Here is a 23,487-nt window from a genome sequence, read left to right on the forward strand (position 1 = left end):
ACAGTACTTGAGGATGCAACTAGCTTCGGAGCTTATGACTAGACAGACATAACATGTAAATGCAAACAGAACTCAATATATTTGTGTAGTGATAGTGTGATTAGTTGCCACACCCGGAGAATCGGATTCCACACCCGGCTCTGCCGCGAAATTTGAAAAGTGGTACGAGAGCTGAAACGGATCCACTCTGCCTCGGGTGGTCAACTGAGTAGTGGGGGTTTCGATTCCCACCTCAGCCACCCTTGAAGTGGTTCTCCATTCTTTCTCATTTCTCCTCCACGCAAATGCTGGGGTGGTGCCTAAATTAAGGCCACGGCCGTTTCCTTGTCTACCCCTTCCAATCTTCCCTCCCCTCCCAATAAGGCCCCGTTTCAGCTAAGCTGGTGATGTCGCCTTGGCGATGCACTGGTCCTCCTTCGCAGTTTTATCCCCCGTCTCAAGGACGTTACAGGCCACTGCCCTTGAAGGGGTAGAGGTGGAATCCCTTGCTGAGCCCGAGGGAAAAATCAACCCTGGAGGATAAACGGATTATGAAAAGACAAGAAAGAAAGAAAGAAAGAAAGAAAGAAAGAAAGAGACTCGATAGCATATCCTTAGAGATTGTGAAATTTACATGATGTTAAATTCGCTTATACCATTAGTTATCACGGTTGACAAGTAGGGCATATCAAGGTAAGTGAACCCCATTCAGACTGTCAAATACCATATTTCGATAAATTCGTTGTGAGGGAATTTATACCGCTGCACAACTCTATAAAGAAAATTATTCAATGCATAACTTCTTAAAGGGCACCAAAGCAGGAGCTGCAAATTTTCGTCTAAGGCTCTTGCTATTGTAGGCTAACAGTAAATCACATTTCTTTCACGACATCAGAAAGGAGCTTTGAAAGTTACGGCTCCGCAGCCCATGTTAATCACACGGGAATATTGATTGGGCACTGACTTCGGAGGTAGCCCACACCACTCTCCTCGGCGAGGAGGCTGACTTAGTGCATATCATAATAACCTTCGAAAGTAAATGTAAGTAGACTGTTCATAAAAAGAATGTTGTTATACTAATTACAGCAATGAATATTGAATATTCACCAGAGCTGTGTAATCTAAATCCACTTTCAACCTGTTAGGTCCTGTTAGGTACATATGGTACGTGTTGAAGAGATGTTAAGTACTGAACAGAAATGGCCAACCAGACACTAGTGGGATGCGAACCGACAACCTCCCAGTTTCGATCCGAATTACAACATCGAGCACAGAGACAGACATTTCCTGGCCGAATGCTATCTCGGCCATCTTAGATCTTTTGGGAATACACATGTACTAAAAAGGGTTAGGAAAGAAACTGGCATTTTTTCCGTTATAGTAACAAAATTTCCTTCCGTTCCCGCATCAGACAGGTTCCGCCAAATACAGGTAACCTTACAGGAATATTAAACCAAAGTTCAAGGGACCGGGAAAATTTTTGGATATGGTCTGTTTACCGGTTCATAAAGGTTCCGCTAAAGGCAGGTTTTATTGTAAGAGTTTGATATAAATGTTCAATTCATTGTTATGTCGATTATTACAATTTGTTTCTCACAACAGAGGCCGGTCATGAAATACTGTACCCTTATTATGTTGAGGATGCTGCAAACACTTCACAAACAGCGGACCAGGTAGTCTACAGAGACTTCACCATTACCCCATTTGTGCGGAATTTATGCCATTTTTGTCACCCTAGGCACTTACTGCTCCAAAGTCAATGGATGCATCAGAATGAAACTCCATTCCCACACCTTCCTGCTCCACAGAACAGATGCCTACATTTGGAGGATGTTTAAAGATTCAGTTTGCAAGACAGATGACTCACAGATCACCCACCTACCTACCCACACGAGGAGGTACCATCATTTATGTGTCATCAAAGAAACTTTGTTCATCAATATGTTGAACTCTCAATCAATCAATCAATCAATCAATCAATCAATCAATCAATCAATCAATCAATCAATCAATCAATCAATCAATCAATCAATCAATCAATCAATCAATCAATCAATCAATCAATCAATCAATCAATCAATCAATCAATCAATCAATCAATCAATCAATCAATCAATCAATCAATCAATCAATCAATCAATCAATCAATCAATCAATCAATCAATCAATCAATTATTTGCATTTAGAACTGTCGCCCAGGAGGCGGATTCCCGTTCAATTTTTTACCTAGCTGTCTCCCTTCAGGAACATTATAAACAATCGTGAAGAACCGTTTCTTGCTGCGAATGGCTAATCAATACAGAGATGTATTTTGGCCTGCACGATCGACTTCCCTCTCTATAGCACGTGATTGTACACATTTTGAACACATACTATACCTACGCAATTTCAGTGTAATTTGTTTTGTAGCAAACGGCATTTCTCAAGGAATGTTAACACACATAATACTGGATACCGAGTAGGCCTATCAGTAGCACCAATACTTTTAGAGGAATTACAGTTTAGTAAAGTACTGAGTAGATACAAGAAACTCCCTTTAGGCGTTGTTGGGGTGTAAATAAAAATAAAAGGTAGGCTCACGATCTAATATCATCATATCATCGAAGACAAACCGGGATAAGAGTTAACGATGTGATGACATGCAGTGTATATAAAATAATAAATTATTTGAAGCAATGGTGCACTTAGCCAGGGCCCAAAGTATGTCACTCATATTTCATAAATTCTAGGATTTCTTGAGCTTTTCCTGAAATATTTTATTATTATTATTATTATTATTATTATTATTATTATTATTATTATTATTATTATTATTACGGGAATATCCGTGGAGCAGAAAGAGGTTAAAGAAAGTGCTGGGGTGAATGGGTCTATCTACGATGTCAAGAATAGATTTAATACTTTAACAAAGTTTATATGTCTTTAGAATTTCAAAAATCAACAAATAACAATATAACAGGTACAATTAGCAAATTGGGAACAAGTCAAGGAAAATACAATATTAGTGAATTCGACAGGTCCTGGGCTTCAAGCCCCTCGCTTTACAATTCTTGAGCTCCCAGCTCAAATTTACAATTCAACAAAGAACAATCTTAGTAAAGGGCAGAAAGCCCCTAATTCAAAGAGCACTTGCTCTTAAATTTGCTATATCTAGCCTCCCAGAGGCACACTTTACCATTACAGATTTGAGAAAGAGCAAACCGGCTCTCGGTTTTTTTCAGCCTCCTCGAGGCAATATCAAAAATCGTACACTCTCTGGTCTTCCATGGCCCAACTTACAACTTGCAACAGGGGTATCTTGTACCCAACCAACAGGGCCTTTGCGGAAAAGAACAGGTTAAGTGAATGGCCCGAAACACAAACTGAATGGAGGCGTATACTTGCACTCCTAGATAATAATAATGTTATTTGTTTTACGTCCCACTAACTACTATTTTATGGTTTTCGGTGATGCCGAGGTGCCGGAATTTAGTCCCACAGGAGTTCTTTTACGTGCCAGTAAATATACCGACACGAGGCTGACGTATTTGAGCACCATCAAATACAACCAGACTGAGCCAGGTTCGAACCTGCCATGTTGGGGTCATAAGGCCAGGGCCTTAACCGTCTGAGCCACTCAGCCCGGCCACTCCTAGATATGAACACTAAAGCAACCTAAGGGGCTCTAGGCCGATGAAACAGGGGCTGTTCCCAAACTACGGAGGTGACTCGTATAGAAATTACTTTACCATATTACAGAATGAAAAAAATGTTATAAAAACGTAGTCACCTCAAACCAAGATGAAGGGGAGCTCGAGAGGGAAATTCACTCTTTATCTCCGATTTACAGTTAACGATTTTTTGAAGTTTTTTACATTAGCCGGAAGAAGTTACATTTTAGAAAAGCTGGTTACATAAGTAAAGAGTCGGACCTTTCCCTAGGGTTAAACTGCGGAGGTAGCAAGAAGAAAGAAGTTATGTGGCCATTACCTGGTAGATGTTCTGTTGACCCATGAAAGAGGCCACCCGCCTCCTGCTTTGACACACACACTCAGTAAGATGACGACCAATTGGCCAAGACACGAAGAAAGCGGCATTTTATAAACCCTCAGGGAAGGTTCGAGATCATTCAAGATTAAACTAGCCACACCCTCTCAATTTTATTGGATAAATTCGTAAGTTACACTTATAATCGAACAAGAAGCCTGTGATAAGTTGAAAATTAAATACAGAAATTAGGGATTGGCTAGATTCAAAACTAGCGGAAAGAAACAGGAATATTGCCAACCCAAAAATAAATGAACATCATTCAGTTACAAAAACCTAGAAATACAAAACTTCTTTACATTGTAACTTCTTACAACTCGCACCAGGGTGCATGATCATAGTTTTCAGTGGTGTCCTCTGTGAAAAAATGTCCAAATTTCTTGAGGAATGTCGAACAAAACAAGTAGAAATTCGCTCAGGTTAGGAAACAAAATTCCATCATATTTCTGTGGTGACATCTTCTGAGTAAAATTCTAAGTTGGTGTAGTTTCAGTTTCACTGTGTTACCTATAGAGGAGTTTGTTTAGGCGCTGAATTTGAATGCGCGGCGTTGGGCTGTACCTCCTGGTAAAATTATTATTATTATTATTATTATTATTATTATTATTATTATTATTATTATTATTATTATTATTATTATTATTATTATTATTATTATTATTATTATTATTATTATTTGTTCATTTGATTATTTAACATGTGACTTTTATTTCGAGCAGTGTCCAGGTACTTGTTCAGCACGCCCGTTGTATGGGTATTTCTAGTTAACACCCATGGACGACCTGAAGATAATACTGAGGTAAGAAACGGTGCAAAGCAGTGCCGGCATATTGCCTACTCCTTACGAATAACACAAAGGCTTAATGTTCCATCCGGTAGACGAATCACCATAAATAACATCATATACCAACACCCCATACGAACATTGCAGAGAGGCAATGCAGGTTTTTAGCACTCAATCTAGTGATTTAATCTCTTACCCTTCCGTCCTTCATTCCAACGGTAAAATTTTCTCCATCAACGGGGTTCGAGCCAGCTTATCACGGTGTCAGACCAGTGAAGTCTTGACGCCTTAACGGTCGTGGCCGGAAAGTGACGAACGAGCCACAGCAGCGATCGTCTGAAGATTGCTGTCATCTTCCTCACTAAGTGAAAAGTGTAGAGGCGTATAAGATGAGCCCAAAGCCACACAGTGCATGAATGATAGGAAAGGTCTTTTATCATCAAAGCAAACTAACGCGATAAAGGTAACATGCAATACATCATCAGTGAGAGCGGAACCAGAACGTTTGCAGTCTACCATTCGATGTCGTCACCCAGAGCTTGAAGAATCTGAAACCCTAGGCCATACGCTGGGTAACTGCTCCAAGGGAGATTTACAGAGGAATATTTTTATCACAAAGTGATTTCTTTCATTGCGACGGCTCTGCGGAAGTGCACTGCCTTTTAGAAGATGGTTCAACCATTGTAAGTATCTAGGTGTTAATATAAGGAAAGATCTTCACTGGGGTAATCACATAAATGGGATTGTAAATAAGGGTACCGATCTCTGCACATGGTTATGAGGGTGTTTAGGGGTTGTAGTAAGGATGTAAAGGAGAGTGCATATAAGTCTCTGGTAAGACCCCAACTAGAGTATGGTTCCAGTGTATGGGACCCTCACCAGGATTACCTGATTCAAGAACTGGAAAAAATCCAAAGAAAAGCAGCTCGATTTGTTCTGGGTGATTTCCGACAAAAGAGTAGCGTTACAAAAATGTTGCAATGTTTGGGTTGGGAAGAATTGAGAGAAAGAAGAAGAGCTGCTCGACTAAGTGGTATGTTCCGAGCTGTCAGCGTAGAGATGGCATGGCATGACATTAGTAGACGAATAGGTTTGAATGGTGTCTATAAAAGTAGGAAAGATCACAATATGAAGATAAAGTTGGAATTCAAGAGGACAAACTGGGGCAAATATTCATTTATAGGAAGGGGAGTTAGGGATTGGAATAACTTACCCAGGGAGATGTTCAATAAATTTCCAATTTCTTTGAAATCATTTAGGAAAAGGCTAGGAAAGCAACAGATAGGGAATCTGCCTCCTGGGCGACTGCCCTAAATGCAGATCAGTATTGATTGATTGATTGATTGCGAGCGGATATATTTACCATCAAACACAAGGAACCGAAATGCCTCCTGCTGGACTTTAAGGTCAGTTCGGAACTGGCACTGATGGTAATGTAGAGACGAGAGCCATGTACTGCCCTTGCGTCCCTCACTTATGTGAGAGCTCTATCACTAATGGATACGGATTGCAAGTAAGGGGACTTCGGAGCAACGGGAACTTCGTTAACGACATGAGTACCTATTACAAGAAGCTGGGCTTCTCGCTGACAAATGTATAACACCTTACATTAAATATCGCGGATGATTTGTTGACAATATTAAACCAACCTTTACATTCTTACATTGGACTTCTGAATAATAATAAAATAATAATAATGATGATAAAAATACTAATAATGGTGATTGAGACTCTCCAGCTGTTTAAAACTACCGCCGACCGTTTGCTGTGACGATGACTGTGTTATATTAACTGTACTGTCATACTGCAGAGGTTTCATCTATAGGGATAAGATGTCTGTAGTGTCAATTTACTAGCAGAGACTAGTGTTCAGATACCCTATCTTCTATTGAGAAAGTTATTGTTTTGAATTTGGTCACTTAATCTGCCTTCTACTGTTTTGCTTTTACCATCCGTGTAATTAAACTCTTCCACCAATCAGTTTGCTTAACACCTAAAAACTATCTTCACAGCACCATTCCCCTTAGTTATTCGTTCTGGTAAATTATTTCTAGCTACTAAGCATATATTGTATAAGGATTGCGTTATTCCGAGACTAATATCTTGCGGCTGTGAATTATTGAGCATGGTACATGAAGGATACATCTCCGAAGGGGCAAGATGCTGGAGGTGGGGGACCGGCCAGAAGGCATGGTGAGGCTGTTTTAAAAGGTAAATATGTGAACTCTCTGCGTGTGAACTTAGGGAAGATCTTACGTGCCCCTTGTGCCATATCCTGGCCACCTCTATCATTATCTGGTTCGCTTTTAGGACAAACCTTTTACCCTCTGTTACTAATGTGTACTCATTGACTTCGGTATCATGGCCGACTCATTGGCTTTTATTTTACACGCAAACTTAGCCCAAGGAGATCACAGATGTTGCCTTTGCCGTCCTGTTATTTTACGACGTTTGTTCCCGGTCTTGTCTATCTAGTTTTCTCCATGGATCTTCTTGTAATCCTTTTACCTTGGTGAAGGGTTATGGCGAGCGACATAATGTTCACTCACGATTTTTTTTACAAGCGTTATTTTTAAACGATTTAAGACATGATGTGTTTTGTCTCACAGGTTTCCAACGTGGTTATTGCACACATATAAATGGCTTGATTAAGGTAATGTATCTACAATATTATTATTATTATTATTATTATTATTATTATTATTATTATTATTATTATTATTATTATTATTCGTTTTCTTTCTGTTATCTGAAGTTGGCCTCGTGGATCATGTCAGTTTTATTTCACCACGTGGCATTTTGGATAGCCACTATTTCTTGCTCTCCGTGGATATTAATTTTATTTATTTATTTGGTGGCCCGTCTTGTTTTTTCTGTTGTTGCCCTTTTAACGTTATTCACATCAGCAATGTTTTTCTTTGTGTCACGATTCGGTACATAGATTTGCGTCTTACTGTAAATGAGTGTCTGTATTGCGGGACGAGCTCTGTTGCACCTTGGGTGTGTGTTACCTCCATTTTATTCTACGGTTAATGTATGGAAGTCAGTTATTACTCATGTACCAAGTTGTTCCCCGATGTCGCCACTATCTTGTTGTGTATCGAAAAGGCCTGTACATGGATGGTTTGTGATGTTTTGGCATTTGAATTGTATATGCGAGACATACTGATGATGTGATTGGGGACTCCAATATTGTATGGATTTGACCTCGAATATCCGCGCGAGATGTTATTTATGAACCGTGCTTCTACATTCTTGGGGTATTTTTGACCATTGTTATTTTTTATGCGTTCCCTGTTTCTTGGACTTCTTTCTAATTGTGCGAGTGTTCGAATGTGAGATATGTAGGACGCATACCATATTACCTAGTTGTGTCGTTTGTTCTTATTTTTGCTTTATTTGGGCTCTGGAATTTTTTTGGGCATGTATATGTTCCCTTAGCAACGCCTTGTTGTTTTTCCTGATCTCGGACGCCATACCTGCTCGCGCCTTCTTTACCTTGATCTGTGGTTCGGCCATATTTTATAATTCGTTTTTTATGATTTCGTTGGAAACCAATGTTTTGCAGCATCTCATTGAATGTAAAGACTCGTCCTGATGATCTCGGTTTCTAATAATCTATTACTTTGGGCTGAGCTCTGGTCAGAGATTCATTCTATTTTGTTCCCAGGTAATAATTTCTTTTCTTACTTTTTTATTAATTGTAATTGATGTATAGTTTAAGCTGTTGGCTGAATCGCGTTATAAGGAGGCGCGACGCTATGAGGATAGTGAATAGTTGATTAAGCTCTTGTATTTTTTCCATCTGGGCCTGTTTTCTTTTTCTTATTTTATCTCTTCCTGATTTTCGTGTGGCCATCCACTATTTTGATTTAATTATTATTTATAAATTCTGTTGTTTTTCTAATCGTTGTTCTTAGTGTAGGAGTAGGAGGGGTAGTCTTTTAAATTTTATCCTTTTGATTTAATAGGCTAGAGTCCAGTTCATGACTTCGTCTCTAGTCATTTTTGACCCGGTCGACGTGAACGTCATAGTTATGTATTTATGTATCGCCCCTTTACCTCTGGTTAATTTGAGCTTCCAATGATTTTTACAACTCTTTTTGCTCATTTTCCGTTATCTTTCTGCCTGTGTACTTGTTGTGTTTTCAGGTTATTTATTCCTCGGTGCTCATCGTGCCCAGATCTGCCATGGGCATGTGAGAAGTATAGCATGGGATTGGTCCAGCAAAACAACATATCGTATTCGTTGTAGGAATCAACAGGTTTGTATAGTGTGGGAATGCACCCTTTATTATGTAATTGTCATTTTCCGGCTTCTTCAAATTTCAATGCGGAGTTTTCACCTCTGTAGGCTTCCTTCCCAGCCTCATTTTTGAAAATGTATTCCCCTGATGGGAACTTGTAAAATATAAGGAAACACGAGTGAGTACCTCTTCAACTCCCTTTTTAACTTCGTTTGTGGTGACCTAGTTGTTCTCAACCCCTAAATTTATATTCTTCAGTTGGGTCCTTCATATTTCCACTACTTAGTCACCTTGTAGCATGGATTATCATTTGTTTCGGTGGGCCTTATGCCCAATTAGGTATTGTACTGTTTAATTATTTCTTTGGGGTGCTTGATTTCCACCTCCGTTCTCATTTTGGTTTTCTGCATTTTGTAGTGAACCGTTAATAATTGTATGTTTATCCTTTGAAAAGAAAGAAAAATACAATTTTCTCAATTCATTTTAGCTATAATTAAACAGTGATTGATGCTTCTTACAGCCACTCTCCACGCGGAGCATAGAAACATCCGTAATAATAATAATAATAATAATAATAATAATAATAATAATAATAATAATAATAATAATAATAATAATATGATGTTACATCCTCTACGCCCCTTCGGCTCCTTTTAACGTTTTTGAGATTCCGGGACGTCGAACTTCTTTCCAACAGAAGTTCTTTTATGGGTAAGTAAATTCACTTAGCCTATAAAATTAAAACATCATTTTTGACTTACACCTACATGAAATCCAAACCTTTTCAAAATAACTATGAGCAAACGATATTGATACATCTACGCATACCAAGGACTTTACCATAACAATTCTCTCTAACTACAAAGTAAATTGGAATCTCTCTGGAGATGAATCTTTATTTATTTAATATATGTCTGTGGAACGGTAGAGGTATTAAAGTGGCGTTTTCAAGTCAGTTACGTGATTGCTATAGTTTTTAATCCTATACTTCACTAGTGTTCTACATCTCCAAACACGGAGATTCCTTAATCCAAAGCTTTGTTGCGCCGTCACGATTGGCATCCGAAGACCTCCACGATGAAACAGAATACAGAATGAAGCGCTCTAACAAAACACTAATCCTCTCCAGTGCATAAGCCAATATCTGACATCGGAGGGGATATTTTGGAACTACCGTACAGTGTAAGCTAATCTCCCTCTTCCGCTACCAGACGAAGAAATTTGTACTGTTACACAACTCATCAATTCCTAGCACATCCTCTCTTGCTGTCAGTGTGTTTGTACTTCTCAACGTCACTGCGGTGTGCCGTTTGATTTCATTCAGTGACTGATTGCAAGTGACTGGCTGCAAAGCGACTGTTGTATGAAAGATTTTCCCGCGTAAGGAAGCAATTACAATATACATGAAACTATCACTTTTTGAATCATATTACAAAGAAGTTCAATTTAAAATTGCAGAACCGAGCAATTGGACGTTCGGTTAGGGTTACGCAGCTGTGAACTTGCACTTGGAAGATCATGGGCTCGAACCCCACTGTCGTCAGCCCTGAAGATGGTTTCCCATTTTCACACCACTCACGTGCTGGGGATGTTGCTTTTATTTCGATGTATCTGTGTGCCTGATACGTAATATAAATGAAAGAAATGCAGGAATTACATTCATACGGTTACACACATAGTCTACCCATAACATACAGCGAATCATTCATCATTGCGTCAGACCAGGCAAGTAAGAATCAGATCTATACCCGTAATATTAAATGGAACTTTTCAACAGATAGGGCTGGAGGGAGAAGCATTGCACGTGCCATTGCACGATGTTGCCATATTCCTACATTTTTTTTCCTTCCTTTCCCTTTCGGCTTATTGTTCGTTCGTTCAGACAGCTGCCTTCTGTCGATCGAAACTCAGATGTGAGAGGTTTAACAACTCAAAGCAACACAGGCCGCCCAGGAGGCTTATATCGATTGCAACGACAGTGCGTCCACCTTCGTTTCCATACCAACCACACCCCCTTCTCCCATCTCCCCACCCAGGCAGGCAGTAAGATGACCTCCCTCTATGAACTGTCAAAAACATCTTTCAATATTACGGCCATAGTAACTCATAGTTTGAACGTGCCTGTGTAGATATAATAGGAAAATATGAATAAATAACCTAGGCATGACCTTAATCATTCTCCTGCTCGTACTTCTCCAGTCTACGAATCATTTTGTCCACCCTATCACATGATGACGTCTTACTCTGTAGGGAATGTTGGCATTAGGACATTCATTCTGTTTAGCACAGGCTATTTTTGGCGAACTACGGTAAGCGACGTAACAAAGGACACTGAAATTATTGCTTATCTACAGTACTGTCCAAGTTTCGCAATCAATGAACGGTTTATTCATTTTATAAAAATGAATTCAACATTGTGTTAACAATAATAACAAACTTCACCTCTGTTGTCAGAATCCTAATTGCAGAAATGAACATAACACTAATAATAATATCGAACAAGTGGCTGCGAGATCATGTAGCTATCAACTTGCATTCGGGAGATAGTGGATTCGGGCCCCACTGTCCGAAGCCCTGAGGGTAGTTTTCCGTGGTTTCCCATGTTCACACCAGAGAAATGACGGGCCTGTGCCTTATTCAAGGGCCGACTTTGCTTCACATTAAAGAACATTAAGAGGAGTGATTTAATAACGAGGCAATAAATAACAGAATATGTTAGCGATTGTTGACAAGTACGTCATTTGGGACCAGCCTTATGTCAACGAAAGGTGACAACAAGGCGCCCAAATGAGAATCACGGACGACTTCTCCAAGAGGTGTTACAGTCTCCAAAATGTAGTCATGGGGTACTGGGCCTCTTATTTCCTCGAGGATATTACACATATTAAAAAACAGTGGGCCAGGTACTGTAGTCCACAGAGGTTTTATTTTACCCATTTAGACAGGAATTCGCCCTGTTTTATGTCGCGCTAGACCCTCCAAAGGCTATGGATGCTGTGTCATGGAGCTAGAGCCCACACCGCCGGGAAATCACTTACGATTCTGCAACGACACTTTGGATATAGCATAGTTTCTTGTGACACTGATTTCCCGTACCCGTCCTACTACCTGTAACTCACGGCTCCAGATAAGTATCTATGGGACATGTTGAAAGAGTCACTTGTCAATATCGATTACACACCTACAATCGTTCCCGAATGAAGCGAAGAGATGTTTTGTGTCATGACAGCAAACTTTGTTCATCAAGACGTTGAATAACTTTTAGAAACGTGATCAACAATGTTTGGCATGTGATGGTACTGTAACGGCCCAGTCGTTACAGACAACGACATGAGAAAAATATAATATGTAAGTAATTTTGATATGTGTCCATTTTTGTAACTTTGTCATTTATGTGCATATATAGGGTAATTAATTTATATATGTTCCTCAATATCATTTCATTCTATTGTTCATTACGTGCGTTGAAAAACAAAGATCGAAATCGCATATTTCTTAAGGAGGGGCTTACGACATCAGGTCTATGTTCGACTTGCAAACAATTTAATAAATCGCTTGTAGCCTCTGGCTGAAAGACCTTGGCAAGGACAATATCATTCTAGGAATACTACGTCCCTACAACTTCCAGTAGTAACGCCTTCCAACGACATATTCGTAAAACACTACTAGACCTAAGCAGTGTCTTTGACATAGTTAGCCCTGAGTTACTACTGCTGAAACTTCGTAAACTCAGTTTTAATGGGACATCTCTCAATTCTGCAGATGCTACCTCACTGACCGTCCGAAATGAGTATCAGTGGGAACAATGTACTCAGGACAGCGTAATAAGTCAATAGGTGTCCCGCAGGGGTTGGCTTTGGGGCCACTTTTATTTGTCGTTGGTGTCAACGACATAAGGGACGAATTGAAATATACCAATATTGCATCTATGCAGATGATATTTCAGATTCATTTCCACTTATATCCACAAGACAATCATGTAGCAACGACAGATAAATTTTAGCTTACGCTGATTCAATGACTATGCCAAAAGTAACATCTCAGACTATAATATTTGGTACCAAAATATACTTTAACTTGTTAAAAAGTAGACATGTACCCTCATTTAATTGAAATAGTACTGTCGTGCCTCTTGTACGTAAGGAAGAAATTTAGGTGAGGTGACTTAGATTCAACTAGTACAATCCCTAATCTTATATTTTGTAGAATACTGCGACACTGTACTTACGGACATAACTCAAGACCGTTATGAGATTATCGAACAGAGTTTAAACACCTGTATCAGATTTATATTTAAGTTGCGATATGATTCTTACATTTCACCTTATTACAGGGAATTTCCATGGCCTCGTGTGCATAAGCGTCGCAATATCTACTTTGTAGCCACCGCCGCTAGGCTGTGGTATACCCTCTCTGCTAGCATTTGAAATTTGCGTTTTCGTAGATTTAAGATGGGTTGCCGAGATGACTTGCTGAATGCTTCCAGCTGACTTGTACAATACGTGAAGTGTGCGTGATTGAGTATATTTTCATAAAAATTAGAAAGGTATTTCCTAGTTATAGGCCTTTACTGTATTTCTTTCTTTTATTATTACTGTTGCAAGTTTTATAATTATTATCATTTTCATTTATATTGCCATGTTGCACTTTCTATAATTATTTCCTTTATTACTATGTCTATATTTCCTAATAGTAAATATATATACTTTTTGAAATAATTTGTTGTATTTTTAAATGTTGGGGTTAAGTGTAACAGAGGGCCTTGAGCCCTAACTTTGCCACTAATAAGGACGAATTACATACTTATTCTCATACTTGAATATAGCACCTCCCACCAGCTTGACACGTCGTGAGATGTGTGCATACGGCGGGAGAGTCTGTCCTATAGGGAGGAGGCTTCATAGGACGAGGACTCCGAAGAACAGTAATAATAATAATAATAATAATAAGAAGAAGAATAGATATGGAGAAGAGAAGTGTTGAAGTGACACGTGATTATCTCAATAGACTGGGAGTAATCCCATCTCGTATATGGTACGAACGGGCGAAGAAGACTCTCGTTCGCATTCTGAAGGTTCTTATTCTTAAACGAATTTCTGATATATTTATTTGAACAATTTCTTGTCTGGACCAGCGTGGTCACTTGACAATGTTAGGCAGATCTTGCTATTTAATTATTACTTTACGTAAATATAGAAAAGGAAATAGGCATTCTTTAATAATAATAATAATGTTATTTGTTTTACGTCCCACTAACTACTCTTTTACGGTTTTCGGAGACGCCGAGGTGCCGGAATTTAGTCCCGCAGGAGTTCTTTTACGTGCCAGTAAATCTACCGACACGAGGCTGACGTATTTGAGCACCTTCAAATACCACCGGACTGAGCCACGATCGAACCTGCCAAGTTGGGGTCAGAAGACCAGCGCCCTAACCGTCTGAGCCACTCAGCCCAGCAGGCATTCTTTCCTAAAACCCATGATGATATACCGATACTTTGAAATCAGAGAAATATTCAGTCTCAGAATATCGGCACAACAGATGGTGTTAAGATAGAGAGAAAGACATCACATAAAATAGCGATTTAATGCACGCTAAGAAGGCAGGATTGGTAGACGGTGGGAAAGATAATCAAGGCAAGCCCAGATGACCATGACGACACCTAGGACCACGGAAGGAAGCCTAACTTTGAAGATGTTCGGTGAGCCAATATTGGTAAATTGTTACGAGTCTCCGCGTTAGTAAAAATATGTCATTACTGGTATATTCCTTTCCATTTTAAATTTCAATTCCGTCTTCGTTTTTAGCATCGTAAATTCTCTTTCATTTAATAAACTTTTCTAATTCCTTCTTATAAATTTCTTCAGAACTACGTTAATTAAGTTTGTTTCCTCCCAACACAAGTATATAATGATTGGCGTTCTACTGTCTCACCCCTGTGAACAAATAAATAATTATTTCAATTATATCCATTAGATACATTATTACGGAGTGATGCCAGTACACACTTTGGACACATAGTGTATTAACAAAATTAAATGGCATTTCAATGTCTTTTGTTTCGCCACGCACTGTATATCACTAAGGTGGTGGTGGTGATTATTGTTTTATGAGGAAGTACAACTAGGCAACCATCCTCTATATATCACTAATCAGAGAGAAAAAATGGAAGGGGTCCGACACTTCGAAAAATGAAGGTATCGGCCAAAGGAAGACAAGGGCCACGAAGGGCGTGAAAATGAAAGACTCCCTAGCCCTCGCAAACCTAATAGCGTCGGGGTCGGAAAAGAACAAGAGTTGACCAAGGGAGGTCGGATAGGATAGATGAAAGTGAGGAGCCTGGCACAAGTAAGTGGAAGCAATGCCAGGACTCAGCTGAGGGCCCCGTGGTCGCCAACCCACGCTCCTAAGTTCAGAGCTCCTGGGGCCCCTTTTAGTCGCCTCTTACGACAGGCAGGGGATACCGTGGGTGTTATTCTACCGCCCCCACCCACAGGGGGATGTATATCACTAAGAATTTTGTATATTAAAAGGCACTGAAACAATTTTGTAACTCTAAAATTACTGTGCTATGCACGGGAACTGCTAAAATATAAGTAAGTGACATCGTAAACGACCACTTCGTCAACAATTTGGGCCTTCTGCTAGTTTGGTAAATAATTATGTTACAATTTGGTTTTCCCTCTTCCCAGCCCTTTCGCTGGAGTAAATTAAATCCAGGTATAACTGCGAAACCTACATGTTTATCCCAGTGACTTATGAAAAAATCTGCTGTCTAATCTCCACAACATTCTTAACACTAACTACCCAGTATATTTTAGTGTACTTTTATATACAAACCTAAGTCATACTGGCTACTCTTTACTCAAATGAGAATCATCTAGAGGATATAATCAGCCTTACAGTAAATTCTATTCTTCAAGACATGGTCATTCATTACAGCCTAACTCAACGTTGAAAATATTAGCATTAAGCTCGTTAATATCTTTGTTGGTGTGAATATTACCTTCGAGTATTGTTATTGTTTGCTTGAGTTGTAATTATGATGAATTAACTTCAGTCACATTAAGAAAAGATGGAATAGACACTCATTTTAGTTTCATTATTAAGCTTATTCTCAAAAGCCACGTATTTTTATAATGATAGAGATTGCGGCGATTCCTTATTACATTTAATACGATATGTAATATGATTGCCCTGCAATGGGAATCTAAACATGTAACAAACTTTAAATATTTTAAATAATGAATGCTCTATATTTTCCTTCACAAACTTTAATTTCATACAGTTCAGTTATGGTACATAACTACCCATTAATTTCATTCAATTTATATCTGGTATATAATTATCAGTTAGTTGAACGAACATAATTACTCTTTATCTAAATGCATAAGAAGTAAAATTATCTTGAAAGACGTAATAGCACTGCAGTATTTCCTTTGGATTGGGTGATGTCGTAGTAAGTGTGTCTGGAATGAGTATTCATTCAGTTCAGGCGCAAGAGCTTTCCCCCTGTGGACCATTCCCGGAAATGGCGGATCATTTGTTCGAGTCATTAGTTCTCGCCGGAGAACATTGATTCCCTTTCTTTTCTTTCTTCTTCTCATCTCCCTTGTATTCACGTATTTGTTGCACTCAAGGGTTTCAGGGAATGAAAATAGCTTACAAATGGGAACAAAATTGTTCTTTTCATGTCCAAAGTACGATTTATTTTTACTGTATAAATGAATGTAGATTACTTACAGCCGTAAGAACTCTTGCTTCCTTCAATTCTTACTAACCGATATAAAATGTCCGCTGTACGGGGGGGGGGATTTAGTAAGTAGATACAAAATGCATACGTGCATTGTACCCTATGCATACATCTAATCTATTTGGAACAAGTACACCACAGCTTACCCTATTTGTAATGAAACCGCAGCTAATTTAAATTAAGGACCTGGTTTCTATTCCTCGTCAGAGCGATAAGAAAAAGTAGAATCTAGACATCAATTCTTGCAGAGGTATGTAGCCATAGGGCTCACTCAGCTCCTGTCAGGAATGAATAGCAGGTAGATCGTGGGAATAAAGGTAACTCAACTTAAAGTAAACCACCCAGTCCCAAGCGCACTCTTTCAATGAATTTCGGCTTATTTGCCATATGATAGAGTAAATTCAAAATGTCAGAAGTGACGCACCCAAATTTTATCAAAGAATTGCGTGCGGTATCTGAATCCAAATATATCTTGTTATTATTATTATTATTATTATTATTATTATTATTATTATTATTATTATTATTATTATTATTATTATTATTAATATAAGGGGAGGTTCAATTTCATAGAAATCAAGCGCCTGGAAGAACGCTATCTGCCATTCTAAAGTTGCAACAACTAATACAAGAAGTTTGGACTTTTCTCTACAGATGTCTCTACCAGAAAACTTATGTTATGCCCTCTGGTGTGAAGAGGGAGTATTAAGATTGCAAATTAATTTGTTATATCAAGATTTACTAAACTGAATTATTTATTCTTTGTTTTGGTGTGTTAAAGTTTGCAACACTTTTATCTCTTACCGCCAACATTGGATGCTGGCCAATTTATTATTCAGCCAATCAACTATATCTTGTATTTATTTAATTACCCGATCACAATTGGGGGTGTGTCGGGCCTTAGCCTCTCGGGTAAAAAAGCTTGCACATTTTTCGACCAGGGGTCTTATTAATCATTCCAGTCTAATGTGTGTCTTCATAAGGAGGCGGTGAGCCTCGTCCATTGCCGAGTACAAATACTTTAATATGATAATACCGGACAGCTTGCTGTTTTCAGTGAGAAAGTCGATAGTGCTGCTACCTACATGGCTTGGTGTGACCAACTTTTCAATAACATATTGTCATCTGTATGATTCTTGGCGCACTGCCGTGTTGTTTATAATGTATCAGTGTTTGTCACTAAATAATCTTACATTGCAGTTATATTCCAAGAAAAGTGTTATGCGCTGAACAAATTACCCACAAGCTAATGGGCGTGGGAACTGATAAGGACAGCAAGTATTAAAAAAGTTATGACCTCGCATCTGTGTTGAGGTAACATTCTATGACCCTTATATTAAGAAAATCAATCAAATACTCTACTGAAATGTTAGTGAGACGTAAAAACAATAATAGGGTATTAACATATATGGAACTCTAGTATACTCAAACTTGAGGGTCCACATTGTTAAACAGTACCAAAAATATCACAAACGAAAACTTGTGGGCCTGTAGCGTAATGGTTATCGCGGTAGTCTTGAAATTGAAAATTGAAGGCCATGAGTTTCGAATCCAGTCATTTTTTTTACTGTAAGAAAATAATAATAATAATAATAATAATAATAATAATAATAATAATAATAATAATAATAATAATAATAATAATAATTTTCTTTACGTCCCACTAAGTACTTTTACGGTTTTCGGAGACGCCGAGGTGCCGGAATATAGTCCCCCAGGAATTCTTTTACATGCCAGTAAATCTACCTACACGAGGCTGAGGTATTTGAGCACCTTCAAATACCACCGGACTGAGCCAGGATCGAACCTGCCAAAATAGGATCAGAAGGCCATCGCATTAACCGTCTGAGCCACTCAGCCCGGCGTAAGAAAATTATTCTTCTTCTTTATCTGTTTACCCTCCAGGGTCGGTTTTTCCCTCGGACTCAGCCATGGATCCCATCTCTACCGACTCAAGGGCAGTGTCCTGGAGCTTCAGAATCTGGGTCGGGGGATATAACTGGGGAGGATGACCAGTACCTCGCCCAGGCGGCCTCACCTGCTATGCTGAACAGGGGCCTTGCGGGGGCATAGGGAGATTGGAAGGGATAGACAAGGAAGAGGGAAGGAAGCGGCCGTGGCCTTAAGTTAGGTACCATCCCGGCATTTGCCTGGAGAAGGATGGCCACTTCCAGGATGGCTGAAGTGGGAATCGAACCCACCTCTATTCAGTTGACCTCCGGAGACTGAGAGGACCCCGTTCCAGCCCTCGTACCACTTTTCATTTTCGTGGCAGAGCCTGGAATCGAACCCTGGCCTCCGGGGGTATTAGCTAATGACATGAACCACTACACCACAGAAGCGGGCAAGACAATTATTTCGGTGTATTACAGGCATAGGCTTGAGCACCAGTGCAACTAATTTAATACGTGTGTATGGTAATGCTTCATGCATAAATTTGTGAAAGAGACTTTAGGAAGTTCTGAACACTTCTTCCTTGTCAAGAACATCCTAGTTCATTCACAGTAACCCCAATGTATTATACATATTATGTATTTCTGTCTTCAGAGATAAAACAGAAAATTCAAAGTACAGCAAAAACGAGAGAGCAGCGTGAGCTGAGTTTTCCTGTAGCATTCGGGAAGATCGGCCGTATCGAAGAAGAAGAAGAAGAAGAAAATAATGGATCAAAACTCCTGTTCCTTAATTACAGCTTCTCTTTCCCAAAATTGTAATAAATCATGGATGTTGTTAAGTTATCTGCCCGCTCTGGCGCTTTGGCTGAATGGTTAGCGCTTCGTGCCCCCCGTTTTTATGATACCTTCATTCTTCGGAGTGTTGGATCTCTTCCATTTCCCTTCTGATTAGTGTTAATAGAGGATGGCTGGTCAGTTGTACTTCCTCTTAAAAAATAATCACCACCACAGAAAGGTCAGCGTACTGGCCTTCGGTTCAGAGGACCCTGGTACGATTCCCGACTGAGTCGGAGATTTTATTCGCGTCTGTTAATTCCTGTAAATCGGGGGCTACGGGTTTGTGTTCGTATTCATACGCATCTTCAAATATATACAACACATCACACGAGAAACAACCACAGAAACACGAGTTAGTGAATATATATCCCTCCACATACGATTGGTGGTAGGAAAGGCATCCGGCCGCAAAACTAGGCTAAGTCCATACAACGTCCTTCGCCAGGCTAGAAAAAACTGGAGAGGGTAGGTAGTTGTTAAATATTTCCCCCAGAGGATGGTTGGAATCTCAAACAAATGCTGCTTTTAATTTTCAAGACATAGCGAAAGGCACGGCTAACATAATGCTCGTTTGGAGGTTTATGAAAGAGGCATTTCATATTTTAAAATGTCATTCTTAATTATTATGATTATTCAATTTATTATTTTAACAAAAAAAATTTCCAATGAGTGTAGTGCATTCCTCTCAACTGTAGCATAGACGAGTATGCAGTTCACACCAACACGCTAGATGTCACCACCATCGCTGTTCGCACTCGACTCAATGCTGTTGAGATAGAGCTGTCCGGTATTGGTGTATTAAAGTATTTGCCGAGTATTCCATCAGCTCAAGGTAAAGGCAGTCCTAACTAAGTGATAGTCTTTGACAGCTAGCTCCAGAGGAAGGTTTCCAATCTTTACTAATATAACCTTAATTTTAAAGTTTTAAATTAATCTTCTGATTCCTTTCTATCGACCCATTCATGCCCGCACCTTCTTTCAGCTCTGGCCAATACGGTATGCCCGGAACAATTATTATTTAGTATTATTGTGTTCATATTTATCAGTAACATTTATATTTCCTTTCGGAACCAACAATTCAATAATTATTTTTCAAATAACTTGTGAGCTGTTCTGTGTTCTCTGGCAAACACGTATTGGTGTCAGAATAAAACGAAATTATTATTATTATTATTATTATTGTTATTATTATTTCTTCAATCTAGGCCATACGTGGACCACAAAAATTAACTTCAGGATTATCTTCCTCTTCTTAGCTTGCTATCTTTCCCGTATTTGTTCATTCTTTTGCCATATTAGCTCCTTGTTTACTCCGTCCAGAGAGATTTCGTTCCCTTCTCCTCCTTATCATTGACGCCCCCAGAGTCCTGAACGCTTTTTCTGAAAATGGCTTTAGATAATATCTCGTTTATTTTGATACGCATCTCAGACATATACTGTTTAACTTCGATGGACCATCGGAATTGTGTTTTGGTATTTTTATGGAAGTTATGAATATTCTCTTCGTTAATCTGTCTAGAATTTCCATAGTTTCACAGCTGATGGGTCGGATTACAATACAAGCCTAGTGAAACAGTATTGATCTTTTGATGCTCTTCTTAAGTACTAGGAGGCCCGCGTTCGCTTCCCGGTCAGATCAGGAATTTTTATCCGGATCTGAGGGCTTGCTCGAGGTCCCTCAGCCTACGTGATTACAATTGAGGAGCTAATTGCCGGTGAAATAGTGTCCCCGATGTAGATAGCAAGTAATAACGGACGAGAGGATTCGTTCTGTCGACCACACAGCACTTCGTAATCTACAAGCGTTCGGCCTGTGCAGCTGTCCCTTCGTAGGATAAGGCCCTTCGGAGCTTTGCTCCTATGGGGTTTGGTTTGGTTTAAGTACTTTTCAACCGTTTCTGGGATATTTTTTGATATTATCAGGGGCTTGGATTGTAATTTCGATTAGATATATGATCATTAGCCCCTAGTCTTTTACTTCAACATCAGGCTGCATATTATTATTATTATTAATTTAGTTAGTTTGTTTCGACCCGTAAAGCAAATTATAGCAAATTATAATTTTTTGTTGTTATTTTTCTTCCATCATATCACTATGTTTAGCTCGACGTTCGTCAGTCCATTATATCCTAGATCTGCTGCGCTTATCATCTGTAGCACATTCCCACGTGCAGATCTAATGTCTGAAAATTTTGCGGTCTTCGATATCTGTAGGTGTGTTGTTGGCGTTATTGAGATCTGCTTGGATTGGTTTGATCCAAACTGTTATCGTCCTTAATTTATATGAGTATATCAATGTTCTCTTTGTTAGTCGGTTGTCATCTAGCCTCATAATGTATCCATAAAATTTCAATCGCCGTTTACGGAAATCTATTTCAAAATTTGAGTATTTTTCTGTGATCTTGTGCGATTGTAGACGATATCGTTCATCTGTAAGTTTTGGGCCAAGGATTTTTCGGATGATTTTCCTTTCAGCTTTCTTCATATTTTCGAGATCCCCTTTATAATACAGATTTAAAGTCTCACTGGAATAGAGTGTTTCAGGTTTGACGACCGTCATGTAATGTCAAATTTTTGTGGTAATGCTCATGCATTTTTTGTTGTAGATGTTTGCGATTTTCCCATATGCTTTCCGCATTTTTATTTCACGTGTTTTTCTGCTATTCTTTCTGTACCAGTAGGTTCAATGATTTCATCTAAATATTTGAAATGGTTAACCTTGTTTATTGTGCCGTATTTTGTTACCAACGTTTGTGCGTCAATGTGCTTTGTAGCTATGAATGCAGTTTTTGTGAAGGAGATTTTTAAACCAGCTTCCCCAGCACATTCTTTGAGGACTTAAATGTAGTGAATTGCCGTCTGCTCATCTCCAGAGAGGATTGCAAAATCACCAACAAAGGCTAAGCAAGTAACTTTGGTATTATTCTGTTTCCTTTCTAACATGACAGGTTTACAGATGTTGCATTTTTTCAATTCTCTTTCCCATTCTTTGATGGTCTTATCAAAAACGATGTTGAACAGCAACGGGGAAAGTCCGTCACCCTGCCGGACACAGGTTTTAATGGGAAAAGTTTGAGAGATATCTCCAATGAATTTGACCTTGGAAATTGTGCTGGTTAAGTTTGTTGGATGACTTGTCTTGACTTCAGATCGAGGTACTTATCCTGTATCTCGGATATAGTGGTGTTACACTACGTCCTCACTTTATAAGGAATGTGACCCTATTTACCCGTAGACTATGCTAGTTACAGACGCTGTACTTAAAGAATATGATCGAAATTACTGATACTACTACTGAAAATGAAAATCCAAATCCTGTGCTATAGAGGAATTGATCCGATTTCCGTGTCATGTTTTGATCGTGGTGAGTCTTATTCCAGGGGGATGTACAGCTAGGCAACCAAGCAATCAGATAAAAAAAAGTAAAGAGATCAGACCATTCGACAAATAAGGGTATCGGCAAAAGAACGGGAAGGCACACAATGGGTGGAGGTGGAAGAGAACATATCTAATAAAGTTTTCTTATTGAATTTGAAGTAATGCTGCATAATAAACAGCTGTGATCATTTTTTTTTTTGCTAGTGGCTTTACGTCGCACCGACACAGATAAGTCTTATGGCGACGATTGTGATCAATTTAATGAACATTTTCTCTAGTATTCATTCGGAGATAACAATTACAATGTTTGTGTAACTATTGCTAGTATGGTAAGGCAAACCCACCAACGAGGGTGGACGACGTCTGTCGTATTTAGACAACTGCGTGCTAGTTTAATGCTGTGATTGGAGTGTGGTTCGTTGGAATTTTGGAGCAGTATGAACACCCAGTCCTTGAACCACGAGAATTAACCGTTTACAATTAAATCCATTGACCTGGCCAGGGATAGAACCCGAGGTCCCGAGGATCGAAGACCAAGACGCTGATCATTCTGATATAGAGCGACTTTATGACATAAATATGTCTTAGAG

The sequence above is a fragment of the Anabrus simplex genome, chromosome 6 (genome assembly GCF_040414725.1).
Source record: "Anabrus simplex isolate iqAnaSimp1 chromosome 6, ASM4041472v1, whole genome shotgun sequence".
Lineage (NCBI taxonomy): Eukaryota > Metazoa > Arthropoda > Insecta > Orthoptera > Tettigoniidae > Anabrus > Anabrus simplex.